Source organism: Triticum dicoccoides, chromosome 7B (assembly GCF_002162155.2).
Source record: "Triticum dicoccoides isolate Atlit2015 ecotype Zavitan chromosome 7B, WEW_v2.0, whole genome shotgun sequence".
Lineage (NCBI taxonomy): Eukaryota > Viridiplantae > Streptophyta > Magnoliopsida > Poales > Poaceae > Triticum > Triticum dicoccoides.
Genome location: NC_041393.1, coordinates 341,206,254 through 341,225,434, shown reverse-complemented (window position 1 = coordinate 341,225,434; position 19,181 = coordinate 341,206,254). Strand labels below are relative to the sequence as shown.

At 42.4% G+C, this 19,181-nt stretch overlaps 1 long non-coding RNA gene across 2 annotated transcripts; it reads left to right on the top strand.

Moving 5' to 3' along the window:
* The first annotated feature begins 714 nt into the window (after positions 1–714).
* Positions 715–2,042, top strand: LOC119337540. 2 transcript variants are annotated; one of them, XR_005163368.1, is made up of 3 exons: positions 715–1,004; positions 1,508–1,602; positions 1,707–2,042. It is a non-coding gene; the product is annotated as an uncharacterized LOC119337540 (long non-coding RNA). The 2 variants fall into 2 exon arrangements; XR_005163369.1 differs by lacking the exon at positions 1,508–1,602 and having other exon boundaries at positions 716–1,004.
* The last annotated feature ends 17,139 nt before the right edge of the window (positions 2,043–19,181 follow it).

Genomic DNA, 19,181 nt, shown 5'->3' with positions numbered 1-19,181 from the left:
GGGGACGTGACTAAGGATGGCAATTTTATCCATGGACATGGATACCAGCGGGGACCCGACCCGAGTCGGTAGGGTTTGGCTACATTTTTACATCCATGGACAGCACCCGAACCCGACCCGATTATTCATGGATAGGGCATGCACAAAATTTTGTATCCGTGGATACACCCGAACCCGCCCCGATAGTACGACATGTGGGGCCAAATTCAGTGATCCACGCTATCCCACCTTCCAATGTATTTTTTCTTTATCAAAAAATGGAAAATAAATTTCCCTATCCCTTCCCCACTATAACTACTCTACTACCGCTTCTTATTCTTCTGTCTCCTCGTTAAACGACTCTCATTAAGCAGCCACTCCGTCTCCTCGTTGTGCTCCTCCCACAACCCTAGGTACAGCCGCCAGCCCTTAGGCTGGTTGTAATGAGGAGTATCATATACTAGTATCATGCATATGATACTAGTGTATGATACTACCTCCCTAATGCACAGTATCATATATTAGTATCATATAGTATTATAATTATTGCCATGCATGACACAAAGTAGCATAACATTTAATATGATACGGTATAATGATATGATACTACATCCTTTCTTTCTTTATTTAATGCTACGATACCTCATCAAAATTGCCTAGTTAAAATGCATGATACCAGCTATGATACTACCATTACGACCAGCCTTACCTCTACTTATGGTGCATCACTACAGGAGCCAACGCCACCATTGGACGGTGGCAGCCCAACAACCAACTCCATATCCCCTCGACCCCTTCATCTCGGCTTCTACATCCATGCCCAGGTACGACGGCGGGGCGGCAACAGTGGCGGGGAGGCGCAAGATCTGAGCTGCGATGCGGAGCGGCTCGACGTACAAGAGCGCTGCTGCGCCCAGGTCCAGGAGCAAGATTGCACGGGTGTGCCGGGAGGCAGCCGCAGACCACGGCGAGGAGCGTGGCCGTGCAGAGGAGGTGATGGCCACACCAAACAGCGGCCACTCAAGGTAACTTTCCCTCAAATCCTCTCTTGTATTGTATCTGTGGTGTTCCTGTACGTGGGTGTGCAAGTTGTTCCTGAATTTCTAAAAAGTACTCCTGTACATACTGAGTAGTTTACAGTAGCAATTGGAGCATAGATTTACAGAATTATGTAATTTCGCTGATTACTAACTAAGTCACAGTTGGTTTTTGGTACATGGCATGATTTGTAGATATGCATGTTAATTGGAGTAGTAATTAGGTATTACCACATCAATCTAGACGTTGTGAATGATTAAGATTCATTAGAATCTGACATGTAATTTTTTTTCAGGTCTACCTTATTCCCTAAAAGAAGAAAGATAGAAAATTAATTTAGGTTGGTAGCTCTACATTCACTACAACTTAGAGATCACAGTATTTCCAAATTTGTACAGTTTATTTTTTTGACTGAAATTGTACAGTTTAGATATTGCGGTGTACCTTTGCTCACTTTAACTGAAATTAAAGATTGTTATTTTGCATGTAGAAATCAACAGCTTCCCATAATGGAGCACAAGGCCCTATTGTGGTTAGCCCTGTTATAGATCAATAGCTTCTCATGATGATGATGATGAAGCTATGGTAACATATTCCACTCATTAAATTTGACTTTTAAATGTCGCGAACTTGCAATGTTTGTTTTGTTTATTTCCATGGTTTAATAGATGTGCTTTTGTTATGTTCAGTTCCAAGGATGAGTTTGATTCAATCGTAACTGAAGACTAGAAGATGATGCCTAGAACACTAAGGTGAAGAATGGAAGATGATACATGGTTCTACCCGTGCGTGCTTGATGTTGTGCTATGCCATTTTGTGGGAAACTAAGACTGAGAATGATGTTGTGTTGTTGCTATGTCATTTCGCGATGACTGAAAATTGTGTACTTATGTTTATTCGATGTTATGTCATTTTGTGAGAATGTGAGAGATTATTTGGTGATCTGCACTTTCCAGTGTCATCTTGTGAGAATCCAAGAGATGATTTGATGCTATGCACTTGTGCTATGTCATTTTGTGAGAGCTTATGTGAATCTTGTGCAGTTGTGATATGTCTCATGTATACGTGTTGAGGAAACCCGATGGATACTCGCCGGGTTTGGATACGGACATAATTTTTCGCCCATGGATATTTTTGTGGACGGGCGCATAATGTCTTCATGTATTTTTCATGTATTTGGATATGGATTTGATATTGTTCAACCCGAGTCGAACTCGACCCATTGCCACCCTTAGACATGACAACGAGCGAGAGGTGGGGGGGATTGAGTGTGGGGCTCTTCCCTGGTGGCGTTGGAGGGAGAGGGTGGGATCGGGGCATGCTAGGGTTTGGTTGGGGTGGGGGTTAAGCAGGGGAAGGAATGGGCCGACTAGGCTGGCCTGGCTAGGTCAGAGGCCAGTTGGGTCGAGGCCGAGCGAGGGGGAGGGTTGCCCCCTTTTATTTTCTTGTTTTAGTTTTTACCTTTTGTTCATTTTCTTTGGGCCACTAAAAGAGTTTTGTTTAATACAAAACTTGGCACAAAAATACAAGACAATAACCTGGGTTGGTACAAAAAGTTTCAAAGCATTTGGGAGTGCTTAACAATTTTAGAAATTGAAGAGCTCAAATAATTGGCTGTTGGTCCACTAAATAAAATTTCCAGGGGCACTGTGGGAATCCAAAAGAGGTTGGTTCCAACATGACAACGATCAGGTGATGTTATAGAATATTGTGAACATTTTAGTTTTGACATCTGAAAACTTTCATTTTCGACTTTGTTTTAGATTTGAATTTGAACCGGTTTCGAACCAACGCGAGTTTAAGAACAGTAATCGTGGTGATGTTTCATCATCAACAGGAGATCACTGTAGCTTAAATATTTGGGCGTCACAATTCTCCTCCACTACAAGAAATCTCGTCCCGAGTTTTAAGGGGTGGAATAAAGGGGAAGCTATAAGGACGGATGTCTGAAAGGATCGGCATCCGGTAGTTATCTCAAGGAAGGAGATTTTAGAAGCACTAGGAAACGTATTGAGAGTGCTATAAGGAGGTTCAACAAGTTTCAACTAGGTAGGCATCCAACTGATGCCTAAAACAGGTGATGAAGGGGGTTCAGACCAATGAAGAATAATGTTGCCTTTGCTACCGAAATGAAACATGGTGAGGAAGTTAGCTAGTGAATTATATACGAAGCCAAGTGCAACGAATATCTCGGAATCAACACTATACAGGAGAATCAAGTTTCGATCTTGTGGAACTGTGGGTTATGGGCCCGCTATGTGGGTTAAAAAAACAAGAAGGCGCTAACTTTTGTATGGCCATGATAGCAAGACAGGTCAGATAATATCTTGTCAGTTATGTCGGCAACAACGTTGGTACCAAGGGCGAGGGACGAAGAGAACCGTTTTCCTGCTCGTTGAATGAGGCAGACCAATAGGCAAAGTTCTCGTCCATCAGTGGCTACCGGAATGTCATCAACAACAACAACGAGGTCTTACTGACAGAGTTTGTACATCGAGGTGTTAACATAAGCAGCGAGTTATCACTGCTTACAAGAACTCATAAGAGGTTATGTAGTTCCGTGATAATCTCGAGATACCAGAGGGTAATACTCGAGGGTAGAGTAGAATAGAGGTTGGTGATACGTCTCCAACGTATCTACTTTTCCAAACACTTTTGCCCTTGTTTTGGACTCTAACTTGCATGATTTGAATGAAACTAACCCGGACTGACGCTGTTTCCAGCAGAACTGCCATGATGTTGTTTTATGTGTAGAAAGCAAAAGTTCTCGGAATGTCCTGAAAATCCACGGAGGCACTTTTTGGAAAATATTTAAAATACTGGCGAAAGAATCAAGACCAGGGGGGCCACACCCTGTCCTCGAGGGTGGGGGGCACGCCCTCCCCCCTGTGGGCGCCCCCTGTCTCGTGGCCCCCCTGAGGCTCCGCTGACCTCAACTCCAACTCCATATATTCCGTTTCACGGAGAAAAAAAGCAGAGAGAAAGTTTCATCGTGTTTTACGATACGGAGCCGCCACCAAGCCCTAATCTCTCTCGGGAGGGCTGATCTGGAGTCCGTTCGGGGCTCTAGAGAGGGGGATTCGTCGCCGTTGTCATCATCGACCATCCTCCATCACCAATTTCATGATGCTCACTACTGTGCGTGAGTAATTTCATCGTAGGCTTGCTGGACGGTGATGGGTTGGATGAGATTTACCATGTAATCAAGTTAGTTTTGTTAGGGTTTGATCCCTAGTATCCAGTATGTTCTGAGATTGATGTTGCTATGACTTTGCTATGCTTAATGCTTGTCACTAGGGCCCGAGTGCCATGATTTCAGATCTGAACCTATTATGCTTTCATGAATATATGTGTGTTCTTGATCCTATCTTGCAAGTCTATAGTCACCTATTATGTGTTATGATCCGACAACCCCGAAGTGACAATAATCGGGATACTTCTCGGTGATGACCGTAGTTTGAGGAGTTCATGTATTCACTATGTGTTAATGCTTTGTTCCGATTCTCTATTAAAAGGAGGCCTTAATGTCCCTTAGTTTCCGCTAGGACCCCGCTGCCACGGGAGGGTAGGACAAAAGATGTCATGCAAGTTCTTTTCCATAAGCACGTATGACTATTTATGGAATACGTGCCTACATTACATTGATGAACAGGAGCTAGTTCTGTGTCACCCTATGTTATAGCTATTACATGAGGAATCACATCCGACATAATTATCCATCACTGATCCATTAGCTATGAGCTTTTCACATCTTGTGCTTCGCTTATTTACTTTTCCGTTGCTGCTGTTACAATCACTACAAAAGCCAAAAACATTACTTTTGCTACTGTTACCTTTATTATCATACTACTTTGCTACTAAATACCTTACTACAGATACTAAGTTATCCAGGTGTGGTTGAATTGACAACTCAACTGCTAATACTCAAGAATATTCTTTGGCTCCCCTTGTGTCGAATCAATAAATTTGGGTTGAATACTCTACCCTCGAAAGCTATTGTGATCCCCTACACTTGTGGGTTATCAAGACTAATTTTTGGCGCCGTTGCCGGGGAAGCATAGCTCTATTCTCTGAGTCACTTGGGATTTATATCTGTTGATCACTATGAGGAACTTGAAAGACGAAACAACCAAGATTTTGCCCTCAACTACGAGGGGAGGTAAGAAACTGCCATCTAGCTCTGCACTAGATTCTCCTTCTGTTATTAGTAAGCTTGCGACACCTAAACCTGCTACTGCTATGAATTCTGATATGCCGCATGTTATTGATGATGCCACTTTGCTTTGCATTAAAATTATGATGAAACTACTTCTGTGCGTGATACTACTTGCTAGAGTTAGGGTGGATGAAATTATTGAAGATGAACAACTTGCTAGAGTTAGGGGGAATGAAATTATTGAAGATGCTATTATTGATGATAGTGATGATGAAAATTCTCCCAATGATTATGAATTGCCTGTTGTTCCTGAGGGTTATGTTATGAATGAAGAAGCTGCTAGAGCTATCTTTGCTTGCAATGATAGATATGATCTTAAGAAATTATTAGCTAAATGGAAGCATCAGTCTCTTAATGCTAGAATGAAACCTGACCCTGCTTTTGCTACTTCACCTATCTGTGTTACTGATAAGGATTATGAATTCTCTGTTGATCCTGAAATTATTACTTTAGTTGAATCCGATCCTTTTTATGGCCTTGAATCTGAAATTGTTGTGGCACATCTTACCAAGTTGAACGATATAGCCACCCTGTTTACTCATGATGATAAATCTCGCTATTATTATATCCTTAAGATATTTCCGTTCTCGTTAAAGGGTGATGCTAAGACTTGGTATAGTTCTCTTTCTTCTGGTTGTGTGCAGAGTCCCCAGGATATGATTTATTACTTCTGTGCTAAATATTTCCCTGCTCATAAGAAACAAGCTGCCTTGCGGGAAATATATAATTTTGTGCAAATCAAAGAAGAGAGTCTCCCACAAGCTTGGGGGAGGCTTCTCCGGTTACTTAATGCTTTGCCTGATCATCCTCTCAAGAAAATGAAATACTTGATATCTTTTATATGGACTAACCGATGCTTCCAAGGACTACTTGGGTAGTTGTGCTGGTTGTGTTTTCAGGGAAAAAACAGTCGACGAAGCTGAATTACTATTGAATAATATGTTGACTAATGAAAATAATTGGACTCTTCCTGAGCCAATTCCTGAGGCAATTCCTGAACCAATTAAGCCGACTCCTGAGCCTATTCCTAAACCCACTCCAAAGAAGAGAGGTGTTTTATTTCTCAGTCCCGAAATATGCAAGAGTTAAAGAAATCAATGAAAGAAAAAGGTATTAAAGCTGAAGATGTTAAGAATTTACCACCTATTGAAGGAATACATGGTCTTAATATACCGCCTGTTGAAGAACCACATTGTCTTGATAACCCGACACAGGTAGTAAAGGTAAATTCTCTCTATAGATATGATAAAGTTGAAATCCCCTCTACTAAATTTCATAGCCCGTGCTTAGATGAATTTGATGACTTTATGTCTAGACAAGAAAGTTTTAATGCTTATGTTGGTAGAGAGTTAAAGAATAATGCTTTCGAGATAGGACGCGTGAGCGATAATATGGCTGGAGTTAAAGGTGAACTTAAACTCATTAGCAAATATGCTTATATCACTACTAGGGAAAAGCCTATACACAGAAAGTTACTAGTAGAGAGGGTTAAAAACCCTCGCTACTGCTACTTACCAGTAGCGCAGGTTTTTAAACCTCGCTACTACTAAGTTGATAGCAGTAGCGCGGGTTTTTAACCCTCGCTACTACTAAGCGGTCTCTACCGTGCCCCCCGGGACATGCCATAGTAGTAGCGCGGGTTTTTAAAACCTCGTTACTACTAAGTTTGATAGCAGTAGCATTGGTTTTTAGCCCTCGCTACTACTAAGTGGTGCCATAGTAGTAGCGAGGGGGTAAAAAACCGCGCTACTACTAAAGGTCCCATTTTCAAACTCTACCCCCCCCCCCCTATGGATCGCCTTTTCAATTTTAAAAAAATAAAAGAAAATGATGAAAATGTCAAAAAAATAAAAGAAAATAAGTTTCCCATGTGATATGTGGTCTAGTTGTTGGGAAAATTTGCAAATATGAATTTCGACTTTATTTGCAAAATCTCTCGAGAATTTGTAAAAATGGGCATAACTTTTGCATACTAACTCGGATGAATAAGTTTTTTATATGAAAAATCATCTACTCGAAAAGTTACATCCTCAAAAACTTATTTTCAAAATCCTCAAAAACCTAACAGAAAAAAAGTTACGGGGCTTTTAAGATCTAGAGTGGAAAAAATCGAAAAAATTTCAAACTGTGTGGTCAAACTGTGGTCAAACAATGGTCAAACTAATTATTCTAGAATATTAGTGTTACTAAATAATTATTTTAGTTTTTTTGAATTTTGGTCAAATCTGGTCAAACTATGGCCAAACTATGGTCAAACTGTGGTCAAACTGTGGTCAAACTAATTATTCAAGAAATATTAGTGTTACTAATTTTTTAGAACAATAGTTTCAAACTCAAATAGTGAAATGTGTGACTTCATGCTCAAGCTAAATTCCTGAGGTTAATAGGATTGACATCTTACTATTGTCAGGAAAACAACAAGTGCAGACTTGGAAACGAGGGAGAATAGAACCCGGAAGTTAAGCGTGCTCAGGTTGGAGTAGTGATAGGATGGGTGACCGTCCGGGAAGTTAGATGATTTGGAATGATGAGGGGTGATTAGAGATTAAATTGAGCAGCGATGAGGGGTGATTAGAGATTTGAGGTTAAAATAATTCAGAAATTTGAAAAATAGGGAAAAAATCGAAATATTTTTTCGAAAAAACTAAAAAAAACCCGCGCTGGTAGTAGTAGCGCGGGTTTTTACCCACGCTACTACTAAAGGACGTAGTAGTAGCGCGGGTGGCACCCACGCTACTGCTATAAGTTAGCTGTAGCGCCTTATTAGTAGCGCCGGCCCCTGCACTGCTAATAGGCCCAAAACCCGCGCTGCTGCTAGGCTTTTCCCTAGTAGTGTATGGTTGCTACTCAAGCTGGGCAAGTACTCAAATCTCAAAATAATTTGCTTGATGAATTAAATAATAAAAATGACTTTGCTGTTAGAGTGGCTACTAGAACTGGTAGAATGACTCAGGAACCTTTGTATCCTGAAGGCCACCCTAAAAGAATCGAGCAAGATTCTCAGAGAAATAATTTAGAGGCACCTAGTTCTTCTAAAAAGAAAAAAAAGAAAAACGATAGGACTTTGCATGCTTCTAGTGAACCTGTTGTAGACACACCTGAGAATCCCAATGATATTTCTGTTTTTGATGCTGAAACACAATCAGGTGATGAACATGAACCTAGTGCTAATGTTAATGATAATGTTCATGTTGATGCTCAACTTAGCAAAAACAATGATGTAGAGATTGAACCTGTTGTTGATCTTGATAACCCACAATCAAAGAATCAACGTTATGATAAGAGAGATTTTGTTGCTAGGAAGCACGGTAAAGAAAGAGAACCATGGGTTCAGAAACCCATGCCATTTCCTCCTAAACCATCCAAGTAAAAGGATGATGAGGATTTTGAGCGCTTTGCTGAAATGATTAGACCTATCTTCTTACGTATGCGCTTAACTGATATGTTCAAAGTAAATCCTTATGCTAAATATATGAAGGATATCATCACAAAAAAAAGATACCGGAAGTTGAAATTTCCACCATGCATGCTAATTACACTTTTAAGGGTGGAATACCAAAGAAACTTGGAGATCCGGGTGTACCAACTATACCATGCTCCATTAAAAGGAATTATGTTTGAACTGCTTTATGTGATCTTGGAGCCGGTGTTAGTGTTATGCATGTCTCTTTATATCATAGACTTGAATTGAATAAGTTGACACCTACTGAAATATCTTTGCAACTGGCTGATAAATCAACTGCTATACCTGTCGGTATTTGTGAGGATGTGACTGTTGTGGTTGTAAATGTCACTATCTTAACGGACTTTGTCATTCTTGATATTCCCGAGGACGATAGTATGTCGATTATCCTTGGTAGACCTTTTTTGAACACTGCAGGGGCTGTTATTGATTGCAATAAAGGCAATGCCACTTTTCATGTTAATGGTAATGAGCACACGGTACACTTTCTGAGGAAACAATCTCAAGTCCATAGCATTAATTCTATTGGAAAAGTTCCAACTATCATTATTGGCGGTTTTGAATTTCCTCTCCCTACTGTCAAGAAAAAGTATGATATTCTTATTGTTGGGGATTTTCATATCCCCGTTGAGGTAACTTAGTGTTATTCGAAATTTCTCCGATTCTGTGTTATTCGGAATGAGTTTGTTAACAAGACTTGATCAACCTTGTTAGTGGATTCATTTTGATGATCACGAGATGGATGAAACTAGAAGGCACAACCTTCTGTACCCTATTTTTATTTTCTGTTATTTAGAATAAATAAAGCAAAAATAGTATTATTCGTCTATTTTCTGAATTATCCATGCAATAAAAAATATCCCGAAAATAAAAATGCTCCAAATGCCCTGCAAATTTAGTATGATTTTTATGGAATATTTGAGGATTTTAGGCACTGAAATCACTCCAGGAGGGGCAAGCACCAGGCCACGAGAGTGGAGGGCGCGCCCCCCTGTCTCGCGGGCCCCTGGTGGCCCCCCTCCACTTATGCCAGCACCCACACACTCCATCTTCTACCCAAAAAAAATCCCCATCCAGTTCAAGCACGAGTTCTAGCTCATTTTGCTGCGATTTTGGATCTCCTTGCTCAAAGCTCCATTCACAAAACTGCTTTGGGGCATTGTTGCTTGGTATGTGACTCCTGCATTGGTCCAATTAGTTTTCGTTCTAGTGCTTTATTCATTGCAAATTTTTGCTGCATAGGTGACCATGTTCTTGAGCTTGCATGTTGAATTTATGAGGTCCCAAGCAATTCTAACGCATGATATAGGCTCTAGGCACTTGTAGGAGTAGTTGCTACCAATCTTGTTTAGTTTTATTCACTTTTATTTTGAAGTTACTAAAATTTCAGAAATTTTTCAGAAAAAATATTATGTCTAGGAGAATGTACCAAGGTGGTTCCTCGGTAAAGAAAGGACCCAGGATTGCTATACGCGAGCAAGATATTGAATTACCGAGGGATGCAGATGTATGAGCTTGTGAGTGGCCATCCGATGATTTTATGGTCGAAGCAGGCTTTAAGGAGGAATTTGACGCGTATGTGCGTAATGCTGAGCTGGAGGTCTTCTTACAAGATAAGTGTCCTCAGTACTATCAATTGACTGATTCCTTTGTGCGGAGGTTTAAATATAACTATACGCGTAATTCTCCTAGTGTCCTATTTGATATTTATGATACATCTTATACCATGGACTTAGAGGATTTTACAACTGCTTGCAAACTTCCGCAGTGGGGTAATATTAATGATCCTCACAAATCTGAATTTAGAGATTTCCTTGTTAGTATTACTGTGGGAGAATCCAGGGATATAGCACAAGCTACCATAGGAAGCATTCATTTTCCTGCTATACATTATTTTGCTCTCTTCATTGGTAGATGCATTAACGGGAAAGATGAAGCATGTCACATGTGTGTCCCTGATCTCTGTGTCCTCAAGAGTGTTGTGTTAGGTTATAAAGGTTATAACTTGGGGGCAATAGTTGCACGTAGGTTGCAGAATAATGGTAGAGCTGGAGATTTATTTGGAGGAATTTATGCAACCCGTGTGGGTAATTATCTTGGTATAGCCCCACGAGAGGGGGATGTGATGATACCTCCTGCTTATTTAGATTATGAAGCTATGGTTAATCATCATTTTCTTAGGAGGAATGAACAATTCCTCCATTATCGACTAATCTATGACAGACGCAATGTCGTCCATGTTACTCTTCCTGCTCCTCTCCTTTTTGATTATCAGGCAAAAGGAAGATATGTTGTTACCAGGGAGGAAGCAGCTGAACACGAGGGGAGAGCGGAGGCAGCTCGCCAACATGTTGCTGCTCAGGAGGCGATTGCTGCTGCATCTCAGTATGATCCCATCTACAACTACGGATATCAGCGAGGCGGTCCTTGGTATTAGATAAACTTAGGCAAAAGCCTAAGCTTGGGGGTGTACATATTTCTCACCGACTTTACATTCATGTTCACAAACTAGTCATTGGTGCTCATACTCTTTCATTGTATTATCCATGTTAGTTTAATTTTCTTTCTCGCTTTCTTCTTGTGTGTTTGATAAACCTTAAGAAAAAAAAAATTAGTTAGTTTAATTTCCATGCTTGTAGTAGAATTAAAATGAAAACCCAAAAAGATTTCTCATTCTTCTTTTACTTGTTGGGAGATTTCCCGTTTAAATAGTTTTATTTTCTTTTCATTCCGTTGGGGGTCGAGAAGACCATATTGAAAATGTTTAGTGGCTCTCATATGCATGATTGTTTATTTAACTCAGAGCCCATATTATCTTGTCTTCTCTTGAGTTGAATGCTTGCAGATTCCAGATTAGTCCAATGCACGTGCACTATTATTATTATACACATCGTTCGGCCGTGCCAGTGAAAGGCAATAATGACGATATATGATGGACTTATTGAGATGAGAAAAGCTGGTATGAACTCGACCTCTCTTGTTTTTGTAAATATGATGAGTTCATCGTTTCTGATTCAGCTTATTATGAGGTAAACATATTTGCAATGACATTTAGAGATTATAGTTGCTTGTGCCATGCTTGATTAGCTATGAGTTATAATGGTTTACCTTGCGTGCCAACATGCTATTAGAATGATTATGATGTGGTATGATGGGATGGTATCCTCCTTTGAATGAATTGAGTGACTCGACTTGGCACATGTTCACGCATGTAGTTGAAACAAATGAACATAGCCTTCATGATATTTATGGTCATGGTAGATTATATCCTACTCATGCTTGTACTCGGTGTAAATTAATTTTAATGCATGTTTATGACTGTTGTCGCTCTCTCAGTTGGTCGCTTCCCCTGTACTAAGCGGGAATACTGCTTGTGCATCCAAACTCCTTAAACCCCAAAGTTATTCCATATGAGTCCACCATACCTTCCTATATGCGGTATTTACCTGCCGTTCCAAGTAAATTTGTATGTGCCAAACTCCAAACCTTCAAATGAAATTTTGTTTTGTATGCTCGAGCAGCTCATGTTTCAACTAGGGCTGCCTATATCTTCCATGCTAGGTGGGTTATTCTCAAGAGGAGTGGACTCCGCTCCTCATTCATGATAAAGGGCCGGTAACCGGGATGCCCAGTCCCATGATCCAAAAAGATCAAAGAAAATCAAAATAATTAAACAAAACTCCCCAAGGGCTGTTGTTAGTTGGAGGCACTCGTTGTTTCGAGCAAGCCATGGATTGATGCTTGTTGGTGGTTGGGGGAGTATAAACCTTTACCATTCTGTTTGGGAACTGCCTATAATGCATGTAGTATGGAAGATACATCCATCTCATAGTTGTTGTTTTGACAGCGAAAGTATGCCGCTCAAAATGTTATTCAATCTCTATTTTAAAATCGAGCTCTGGCACCTCTACAAATCCCTGCTTCCCTCTACGAAGGGCCTATCTATTTACTTTTATGTTGAGTCATCATCCTTCTTATTAAAAAGCACTCGCTGGAGAGCACACTGTCATTTGCATTCATTACTATTGGTTTATATTGGGTATGACTTGACTGGATCTCTTTTACCATAAATTACAATGTTTAGTCAGTCCTTCATCTTTAAAGGTGCTCTGCATTTATGTTTTATAGTCTCAGAAAGGGCTAGCGAGATACCATTTTGTTATATCATGTTATGATTGTTTTGAGAAAGTGTTGTCATCCGAGTTTTATTATTATGGCTCGCTAGCTGATTATGCTATTGATATGAGTAATTGTGAGACCTGGGTGTTATTATGAATATGGTTAGTTAATAATATTTGCTGAAACCTGAATGGTGGTTTTGCATGTTTACAACAACAAGAGCAAACAGAGTTTGTAAAAGTTTTTTTTATCACTTTCAGTTTATCAATTGAATTGCTTGAGGACAAGCAAAGGTTTAAGCTTGGGGGAGTTGATACGTCTCCAACGTATCTACTTTTCCAAACACTTTTGCCCTTGTTTTGGACTCTAAATTGCCTGATTTGAATGAATCTAACCTGGACTGGCGTTGTTTCCAGCAGAACTGCCATGATGTTGTTTTATGTGTAGAAAGCAAAAGCTCTCGGAATGTCCTGAAAATCCACGGAGGCACTTTTTGGAAAATATTAAAAATACTGGCGAAAGAATCAAGACCAGGGGGCCCACACCCTGTCCACGAGGGAGGGGGGCGCGCCCTCCCCTTGGGCGCGCCCCCTGTCTCGTGGGCCCCCTGAGGCTCCGCCGACCTCAACTCCAACTCCATATATTCCGTTTCACGGAGAAAAAAATCAAAGAGAAAGTTTCATCGCGTTTTACGATACGGAGCCACCGCCAAGCCCTAATCTCTCTCGGGAGGGCTGATCTGGAGTCCGTTCGGGGCTCCGGAGAGGGGGATTCGTCGCCGTCGTCATCATCAACCATCCTCCATCACCAATTTCATGATGCTCACCGCCGTGCGTGAGTAATTCCATCGTAGGCTTGCTGGATGGTGATGGGTTGGATGAGATTTACCATGTAATCAAATTAGTTTTGTTAGGGTTTGATCCCTAGTATCCACTATGTTCTGAGATTGATGTTGTTATGACTTTGCTATGCTTAATGCTTGTCACTAGGGCCCGAGTGCCATGATTTCAGATCTGAACCTATTATGTTTTCATGAATATATGTGTATTCTTGATCCTATCTTGCAAGTCTATAGTCACCTATTATGTGTTATGATCCGACAACCCCGAAGTGACAATAATCGGGATACTTCTCGGTGATGACCATAGTTTGAGGAGTTCATGTATTCACTATGTGCTAATGCTTTGTTCCGGTTCTCTATTAAAAGGAGGCCTTAATATCCCTTAGTTTCCGCTAGGACCCCGCTGCCACGGGAGGGTAGGACAAAAGATGTCATGCAAGTTCTTTCCCATAAGCACGTATGACTATTTACGGAATACATGCCTACATTACATTGATGAACTAGAGCTAGTTTTGTGTCACCCTATGTTATAGCTATTACATGAGGAATCACATTCGACATAATTATCCATCACTGATCCATTGCCTACGAGCTTTTCACATCTTGTGCTTCGCTTATTTACTTTTCCGTTGCTACTGTTACAATCACTACAAAACCCAAAACATTACTTTTGCTATTGTTACCTTTATTATCATACTACTTTGCTACTAAATACCTTGCTGCAGATACTAAGTTATCCAGGTGTGGTTGAATTGACAACTCAACTGCTAATGCTCAAGAATATTCTTTGGCTCCCCTTGTGTCTAATCAATAAATTTGGGTTGAATACTCTACCCTCGAAAGCTGTTGCGATCCCCTACACTTGTGGGTTATTAGTTGGACAGGTGAAATGATCTACAAAAGACAAGTACTCCAACTTGTCCGAGAAATGGGATCACAGAACAATATGGTCGGAACCATGGTTGCAAAGGACCAAACATAGATACAAGATGAACTTATCACAAGGGGATTATTATTATTACAAGAAGCTTCCATGATAAGTTCCACATCGTGTCCATGGGCATGAACACAAAGTTCAAGGTCGACTCCCACTTCTCCAATGCATAAAATTTCATTCACTTCTCATTTTCGACGACACCGTAGTGTTGAGATTTTATCCGGCATAACACCAGTAGAGTATGACCCGTAGAAGTTTCTGGGTTCACACAGATTATGGAAGGCATAGGTTCAACCCATCAGGGTATCCTAGGAACATATACTGCAATCTTCAGGAGTAATTAACACAATCTCGAAAGTAGAGCATGGTTGAGGAAGCAGAGGATACAACTTACCAAAGGCATTATGTATCCAAGGAAAGGCTCACAAGGTTATTGAATATGAAGGACGTTGTCGGATAAAACCCAACAAAGGATCTGGTGGTCCATAAGGGATCTGATGTGAGCATCGGTACTCAACTAGAAGAAGAAAGAATGCAAGGAGACCAGACTATAGAAACAACTGACTAATTCAAGCTCAAATGCAAAGGAATTATGATTTGCAAATCAAGAGATCAGAAGCAAACGCTCTGATTAAGGATGGATAAGTTGAATAGACTCAGAATGACAATCAATCAAGGCTTGGTTCACCGAACACCAGCTCATGACGGAGTGATGTCTGAACAAAGGGAAGAATTTTAAATAGGACTGGTGATCGCGATCATTCACTAACAAATCGAATCAAATGCTCGAAATTACGATGACAAAGGATGCTAATGAGTATTGCTAGACCTATGGAAGTAACCATAATGCCAGTAGATAAGTATTTGCAGAGCAATAGATGGAGAGGATTATCGTAGATCAGATAGTATTCCAAAGTACCTTGTGAAACCCATGAACAACTATGGATGAGCGGATACTTGCCAAGCGCGAGTAAAAATTCGTGGGGTTATTCATGTGGCAAGGAACTGCAAGGCAGTAAGCATAAAGGATTCTCGAAACATCAGAGAGTATTTCAGGACATCTTGTAATAACAAGAGAAACTAGGGATGAAGGTATGAACGACAATGTTGGTAGTTACCCATAAGGATTTATCGGTGGTAGGGTCGCAACAGCGAAGGGCACAAGGGTCTCGAGATAACAACGAAGATTATCTTCAGAATCTTCTGGTTCACCAAGCAATCATCTGGAGTGAGGGGCTCTCCGGGAGAAAGTATTTGCGAGAACCTAGAGTTAGAGTTAGCAAAATCATTTAACCCGAATAGATGATAGATCAGATTCCCAGAGTATAGACAAGGAATAAAAGATTCTAATACCACCCAATGGCGACGTGGGCCCATAAGCCACACAGCGATGTTAGTAAAATAGTATTTCAAACACTAGACTCAACTTCGGCCAAGGAGTTGGAAGGGCGATCCTACATGCAGTCGGCTCTCATACCAACTTGTGACGCCCCCGATTCAATCGTACACTAATCATACACGCAAATGTGTACGATCAAGATCAGGGACTCACGGGAAGATATCACAACACAACTCTAGACACAAATCAAAATAATACAAGCTTTATATTACAAGCCAGGGGCCTCGAGGGCTTGAATACAAGCTTGATACACAAGATTCAGTGGAAGCAATCTGCCTGGGACCTCCTAACTACTCCTGGTCGTCGGCGGCCTCCACGTAGTAGCATCCATCAGCGGTGGCATCTGGCTCCAAGGGTCCACAATCTGGTTGCATCAACTGGAAAGAAGAAGGAAGGGGGAAAAAGGTAGCAAAGCAACCATGAGTACTCATCCAAAGTACTCGCAAGCATCAGATCTATACTAAGTATGCATTGGTATCAAATGGAAGGGTTGTATCTGTGGACTGAACTGCAGAATGCTAGAATAGAGGGGAAGGCCTAGCCTATCGAAGACTAGCATCTTCAAGCAGCTCCAAGCATCTTGCAGCATGTGGAAGAGTAAAGACTAGAAGTTTATAATTATCAAACATGTTGTAACATTAATGCCCAGAGATCCCTCCTCGACTCCCTGCGAGAAAGCAATCTCAGAGCCACATATCCATCACATAACTCAAGTATCCATTTCTAGTTATATAAGATCTAGATACAAGTCTGAGCATCCATTACCGTGGACATGGTATTCGAATATATATCTTCCTTGCAGGGGTGCACCACGTTACCCAACACACTCGATCGCTCTGGCCGGACACACCTTTCTGGGGTCAATGCCCGACCTCGGAAGATCAATATGTCGCAGCCCTATCTAGGCTCAGCAGAGAGCTCCCCACCGGTCTACATCCTAAGTACTCCGGGTCTGGGCCCATCGCCCGTTGCACTATGGGTCGTTGTGCGCAACGGGATACCAGCACCACCCGTGAAGTGGATGGCACGATCCGGCCCGGCCACAATGCTGAATTGGACGTCTGACAAAGCTTCAGCTGATACTGCGACATCGAGGCCCATATCTATTCTCGCGTGGTGGTTAGTGCGTAAAGGCCAGAGGCCAACTCAGAACAAATACCAAACCTGTTAGTGCATTGGGGGCTCGCGGAAACGAGCAGAGACTCACGATAATGTGACCCCGTCGCCCCATCTCGTGGACATACGGCAAGGGCCCAGACATCCCGGCCGTGCCACGTGGAAAACTCGCGATTGCTCTACGGGCCCGCCCGACTGTCACATCAACTCGCGGGTACCCCTCAGAGCCGACCCGACTTCATTAATGGTCTCAAGTAAAGTCAAGGTAACCGTGTGTCCAAACATCAAGGGGAAAACCCGAGGAATCACCCCCGATGGATTCCACTCGATGTAATCATCAAGGTGAATGTAAGAGGAACCACCCTCGAGGTTCACACTTGAGGTGTTGCACGACATAGCCGTATCAAGAATGGTGAAGGAGGAACCACCCTCGATGACCACGACCGAATAGCTACACTACAGAGATGTCATCTGGAGTGATGTATGAGGTTCCACCCTCGACACTCGATGGTAACTCTGCAGAGTCGAGCAAAAAAATGGGGCGTGATGTGATGTGAGGTGCGGGCTCTGGTCGTTGATCACGTCGATCGAGGCGTTGATGATGAAGCAGGGGCAACAAGGACAAGTGGGGGTCTCTGATGGATCACTAGCCAACCTATACTAAGCAGTTTAGGATAAGCAGGTAGGTAACAATAGCAGGTACAAAAGCAGGCTATGCATCAGAATAGGAGCAATCAATTACAGTAGGAAAATCAAATGCAAGCATGAGAGAATAGCATGGGCGATAACTGGATGATCAAAGGGGGGGCGGGGCTTGCCTGGAAGCTCGCTGAAAGGGAAGAAGGGTCGTCAATGACGTAGTCGATCACAGGAGCATCAGCAGTGGTCTCGGGGTCTACCAGAGAGAAGAGGGGGAAGAAACAGTAAATACACACAAACATATGCATAACAAGACAATACGTGGGGCTAGAGGTGTTCTAACGCAGCGTTAGGCGATACTAGCGAAGGGGGAAACATCCGGGAAAGTTTTCCCGGTTCCGGGCGTCTATCAGACAGATGAACCAGAGGGGAATGGTTCGACGTTTGTTATGATAGGGACATGTGGCGAGCGAACAGACCACGTATTCGGATTCGTCTCGTCGTTCTGAGCAACTTTCATGTATAAAAGTTTTTCATCTGACTTACGGATTATTTTAAAGGTTTTCTAAAGTTTTAGTAATATTCTGAAATTAACAGATTTAATTAAAAGGAAAACAGGGTTATGACATCATCATGACATCAGCATGATTTCAGCAGCCAACAGGGCTCTTGACTGGGTCAACTAACGCGTGGTTCCTGGTTGTCATATACACAGCTAACTAACAGACTTTAATTAGCTAAATAGGTAATTAGACTTAACTAAACAAAATTAATTAAGTTAATTAATTAATTTTATTAATATATTTTTTGTTTGTTTGATTTTTTTTAGGAAAAGGGGGCTGGGGGCCCCACTAGACTCTGACCCAGGTGGGGTTAGCGGGCGTGGCTAAATGGGCACCGACAGGGCCCCAGGCGCGCGGTGCGGGTGCTGCCTGGGCGGCTGGCTGAGCCCGGCGAGGCAAATTGTAGGGGGGGCGACGCGGCCAGGCACGGCCACGGGCGCAGCCCAAGCGCAGCCATGGGCGCGCAACCGGCAGTGGCAGGAGCGTTGCGACCGCAACGGACAAAGGCGGGAGAGGCGAGTTGCGTGCTGGGCGCGGTGAGCACAAGACGAGACGCGGGGACCGTGTCGACCGAGGCAGCGATGTAAGTCATCGGGGGAGGGAAGGCAGAAAGAGGGGTTCTCACCCTCGTTGTAGAGGTGCGGCCGGCGAGGCGCAGGGTAGAGGGTCGGGGAGGCCGGTCGGGGAAGAGGTCGAGGAAGTTGTCCCTCAGTGAGGTGGAGGACGAGGCAGCGAAGGCCGGCGACGCAGTGGTCCGATGAGGTGACAAAGGTCGGCGAGGCGCGGGCGACAGCGAGCTGCGACGGGAGCGCCCGATGCCGATTTGGATCATGAGGGGCGAGGGAGAGAGAGATCGAGGGGGAGTGGGGGG